The following is a 6,000-nucleotide window of genomic DNA, read 5'->3' on the forward strand; positions in this document are numbered from 1 at the left end:
TTTAACATGAAAAAGAAAGACTACCATGCAAATTTGAGTCCTTTATATATCCTATATAGCTTATAATAAGAAATCTCAAAGAAAAATAATTTTAAGATTCCAGTGGCTTTATTGGCCACTAATGTTGCCAATGATGTTGATTAGTGGACAGTTTTGCCTAGCATGACTGGAAAGAGGCCATATTACTCTACTACCTTCCTCTAGTATTACACTGCAAGTATTGTAGAATTACATAAACACAGCATCCTATGCATAAAAGAAAAAAATTATTATAAAGAAAAAAGTATATGCAAATAAGGATTGTAGTGATAATGTGAAAAGAGCTAAATAAAATTACAATCTGTAGAAGGATTTTAAAACGGAAACCTTTGGGATTAGTAAAATACCTTTGCATTTATTTTTTAAAGGGATTTTTAAAGTCTAAGTATTTTTTTGTTTGTAAAAAACAAAATGCCTTTCTCCAACATAGCCAAAAGTGAAAGTATAGCTTGTTTAAATGGAAAAAAACAAGTTTAGAAATGAATGCAAACCAGGAGCTTTTGCCATGTCTGTGCTCTGCTGACAGGTCATTTAGCTCAGAGCTGAGCTCTCACAATTAGCACCTCACCAGGGAAGAAATTTTTAAGAACTCTCAACTAAGCCATTCATGACACAGAATAAATTCTTGCACATTACTCTAGGGGGGAAAAAATCTACATTGGCCATGCTCTTGCAATCCCAAGAGCTAATAGTTAACTATTTTTAATATAACTGTTGGAGTGATAAGGTAGACCAGCTGCCTTTCAACTCAGCTATCAAACTCAAATTTTTTGCAGATTTACTTTAAATTTAAAGGTGGATTGAAATTAAGAATAACATGATTACATTGTACTTTCAGATGAAATCATGACCTCATACCTTCATTTCATATGTACATACATACATTTTGTACATACACACAAAATTTGTACATACATACAAATTTCATTCCAACCTTTTACTAGGAAAATACAAACAAATATCTTGAAACCCCATGGCTTTTAGGTTAGGCAACATGGAAACAAAAAAGAAAGGTGATTTGTTAAAATTCTTTCTCTGTACTGTTTGTTTTCCCTTATGGTTGTTTCATTTATTTAAAAAAAAATGCACTTTGCATTTCAACTACTAAATCCTTGAGGATTAAGACAGATTTAAATGAAAGAGGAGCTTATGTAAATACAACCACCTTTGAGTTGGAAATAGAAACAATTTTCTTTTCTGCTCAGATACCAACGTCCTGTTGAGAAGAAGATTCTCCAAAATGCTCAAGCAAGTGCTTAGAATGAAAACTCAGCCAGCATGGAATAGAGAACTGGGAAGGCAGGGAGCATGCTTTATTTTCCGGGGGGGGGGGGGGGGGGGGGGGGGCTGCATCTTTGAACTTAATAGCTTAAGGGGGGCACAATCTACAACTTAGGTAGAAATGGACTTCATTGTGTTCCTGCAACACATCCAGCACAGTTGAGTGTAATCACTAACTTATTATTAAGAATTTAATTGCCCAGGTGTCAAACCTATTTTTTTTTTTCTGACTCTATTTACTGAAATTGTCAAATGATAAGAGATTATCTCCCATCTTCATCCTTTAGATGCTGATCACCCGGCATGCTGGAGCAATTTCTCTTTAAATACCCTTGGGCTCTGGTTGACACAATTCTGCATGCCCTTGGTTCACTTTTGGAAGCATAAGGACCACAGCCCTTAAAATGTGTTACTCTTGATAGAAGAGGGATAATCATTTGGTTTTAAATTGGCCATAAATTGTATGTTGTGAGGAAGATCTATTTCAGCACTGATCCATGTTAAGATGTAAAATTAAACACAACCACTAGCAGGTTTCCCAGGAGGATTTACTTTATTCTCTGACCCTCTTTCATTTCTTGACCACTGCCTCTTTCTCCAGCCCATGTCAATCTGCTGACCAGTTAGGGAACAAGAAAAAAGAATGAAGGGCAGAGAAGGGTTTTAAACTGACATCAGTATGCTGGGTCATGGGTAACTCAGATTATCCACAAATATCACCCCACTTCCTTTAAAAAGAGTAACAGGGAATTTCAAGGCTTGAAATGCCCATCCTCTATCACCTCCATCTATCCACATCCCTCATACCCTTCAGGACTTTGTTCAATTATCACTGCCTCTGAAAACTCCAATCTGAAGAGACTCTTCTTCCTCAAAACTCCCATAGAGATTTTCAGTATAATTAACTCATTTGGCCACTTATCATATGCTGGTTTGTATCATCTCTCTTTGAACCTAAACTGCTATCATTATTTACTTTTCCAAGGATCTAGGTGCTGTTTCACTAGATTGTAAGCACATGAAGATCTATATTTTATATTCTCTAACAGCCTAACACCATGCTTCATACCTAATGGACTATTAATAATTATTGTCAATTTAAATATGAGCACATAAAAAAAATAAAAAATAAATATAAGCACATGAAAAATTAGATAAATGACACATTTAGTGACTATTTCCATGAAAAGATAATTTCCCTGCTTTGATCATGATTTCATGATTAACTCATTTTGTTTTCTAAAACTTTAGTCTCAGATTATCTTGATTTTCAAAAAAAAAAAAAAAAAAAAAAAGATTCCTAGCAGAAAACCTTTAGTTCAAAACCAAAAGCTCATTCATTCTTAACTTTGCTCAATACTGTCATTTATAGAATCATGATAGTCATAATATCCAAGAAGCATTTATCTCTTTAACAAATGGTGTTGGGAAAACTGGACGGCTACTGGACCACTTTCTTAAACCATACACAAAAATAGATTCAAAATGGACTAAAGGCCTAAATGTGAGACCTGAAACCATAAAAATCCTAGAAGAGAACACAGGCAGTAACTTCTTTGACATTGGCTGTAGCAATTTCTCTCCAGATATATCTCCCGAGGTCAGGAAAACAAGAGCAAAAATAAACTACTGGGACCTCATCAAAGTAAAAACACCTCTGCACAACAACAACAACAACAACAACAACAACAAAGAAAACAACAACCAAAAATAAATAAATAAAAGACAACCTATTGAATGGGAGAAGTTATTTGCAAATGATTTTTCTGAAAAAGGGTTAGCATTCAATATATATAAAGAACTAATATAACTCAACACCAAACAACACAAATAATACAACTAAAAATTGGGCAGAAGACACGAACAGACATCTCTGCAAAGACATTCAGATGGCCAGCAGACACATGAAGATGCTCAACATCACTCACCATCAGGGAAATGCAAATCAAAACTACGATGAGATATTACCTCACACCTGTCAGAATGGCTAAAATCAACAACACAAGAAACAACAGTATTGGTAAGGATAGGGAGAAGGGGAACCTTCATGTACTGTTGGTGGGAATGCAAATTAGTACAGCCACTATGGAAGACAATATGGAGGTTCCTCAAAAAATTAAAAATAGAACTAACCTATGATCAATTGTACTACTGGGTATTTACCCCCAAAATACAAAAACACTAATTCAAAGGGATACATGCACCCCTATGTTTATTGCAGCATTATTTACAATAGCCAAATTATGGAAGCCACCCAAGTGCCCACCAACTGATGAATGGATAAAGAAGATGTGGCAAGGGGCGCCTGGGTGGCGCAGTCGGTTAAGCGTCCGACTTCAGCCAGGTCACGATCTCACGGTCCGTGAGTTCGAGCCCCGCGTCGGGCTCTGGGCTGATGGCTCGGAGCCTGGAGCCTGTTTCCGATTCTGTGTCTCCCTCTCTCTGCCCCTCCCCCGTTCATGCTCTGTCTCTCTCTGTCCCAAAAATAAATTAAAAAAAAAAAAAAAAAAAAAGAAGATGTGGCATGCATATATATATATATATATATACACACACACACACACACACACACACATATATATGAATATATGTATATATATATATATGCATATGTGTGTGTGTGTATACAATGGAATACTACCTTGCCATAAAAGAATGAAATCTTGCCATTTGCAAAAAGGATGGAGCTAGAGAGTATTATACTAAGTGAAATAAGCCACTCAGAGAAAGATTAATACTATATAATTTCACTCATATGTGCAAACAAAAAAAGGGACAAACCAAGAAACAGATTCTTAACTAGAGAACAAACAGATGGTTACTAGAGGGAAGGCGGATAGGGGAATGGGTGAAATAGGTGAAGGGAATTAAGAGTACACTTATTTGATGAGCACTGAATAATATATGGAACTGCTAAATCACTATATTGTACTCCCAAAACTAATATAACATCCTATATTAACTCATATACAGGTATCACATCCACTTTGAATTTATTTTTGTGTATGATAAAAGAAAGTGGTCCAGTTTCATTCTTTTGCATGTGGCTGTCCAGTTTTCCCAACACCATTTGTTGAAGAAACTGTCTTTTTCCCGTTGCCTATTCTTTCCTGCTTCATTGAAGTTTAATTGACCTTATAGTTGTGGGTTCACTTCTGGGTTTCCTATTCTGTTCTCTTGAACTATGTGTCTACTTTTCTGCCAGTATCATACTGTTTTGATCACTATAGCTTTGTAATATAATCTGGAATTGTGATGCCTCCAGCTTTGCTTTTCTTTTTCAAGTTTGCTTTCACTATTTGGGGTCTTTTGGGTTCCATACAAATTTTAGGATTGTTTGTTCTAGCTCTATGAAAAATGCTATTGGTAGGGATTGTATTAAATGTGTAGATTGCTTTGGGCACTATAGCCATTTTAACAATAAATGTTCTTCCAATCTATGAGCATGGAATGTCTTTCCATTTCTTTGTGTCATCTTCAATTTCTTTCATCAGTGTTTTATAGTTTTCAGAGTACAAGTCTTTCACTTCTTTGGTTAGGTTTATTCCTAGGTATCTTATGGTTTTTGGTGCATTGTACATGGGATTGATTCCTTAATTTCTCTTTCTGCTACTTCATTATTGGTGTATAGAAATGCAACGGATTTCTGTATATTGATTTTATATCCTGCAACTTTACTGAATTTGTGTATCAGTTTTAACAGTTTTTGGTGGAGTCATTTGTGTTTTTCTACATGGAATATTATGTCATATGCAAATAATGAAACTTTTACTACTTCCTTGTTGATTTAAATGCCTTTTATTTCTTTTTATTGTCTGATCGCTGTGGCTAGGACTTCCAATACTATGTTAAATAACAGTGGTGAGAGTGGACATCCCTGTCTTGTTCCTGACCATAGAGGGAAAGCTGTCAGTTCTTCCCCATTTGAGGGTATTAGCTGTAGATTTTTCATAGATAGCCATTATTATGATGACATATGTTCTGTGTAAACCTACCTTGTTGAGGGTTTCTATCATGAATTGATGTTGTACTTTGTCAAATGCTTTTTCTGCATCTATTGAAATGATCACATCGTTCTTATCCTCTCTTTTATTAATTTGATACCAAATTTATTAGGGTATCAAATTGATTAATTTAAAAATATTGAACCACCCTTGCTTTCCAGGAATAAATCCCACTTGATCATGGTGAATGATTTTTTTAATGTATTGTTGGATTCAGTTTGGTAGTATTTTATTGAGAACTTCTTCATCCATGATCATCAAGGATATTGACCTGTATTCTCTTTTTTAGTAGAGTGTTTATCTGGTTTTGGTATCAGGGTAATTCTGGCCCCATAGAATGAATTTGGAAGTTTTGAAAGTTTTCCTTCCTTTTTCTATTTCTTGGAAGAGTTTGAGAAGAATAGGTATTAACTCTTCTTCAGATGTCTGCTAGTATTTACCTGTGAAACTTCTGGGCCTGAACTTTTGTTTGTTGGGAGTTTTTTGATTACTGATTCCATTTCTTTGCTAATTATCAGTCTGTTCAAGTGTTCTTTTCTTTTCTTTTCTTTTCTTTTCTTTTCTTTTCTTTTCTTTTCTTTTCTTTTCTTTTTTAAATAGCCTCCACCCCCAGCATGGAGCCCAATGTAGGGCTTGAACTTATGACTCTGAGATCAAGTCAGATGCTTAACTGACT

The sequence above is a fragment of the Panthera pardus genome, unplaced genomic scaffold (genome assembly GCF_024362965.1).
Source record: "Panthera pardus isolate Hobbes unplaced genomic scaffold, ASM2436296v1 HiC_scaffold_25, whole genome shotgun sequence".
Classification (NCBI taxonomy): domain Eukaryota; kingdom Metazoa; phylum Chordata; class Mammalia; order Carnivora; family Felidae; genus Panthera; species Panthera pardus.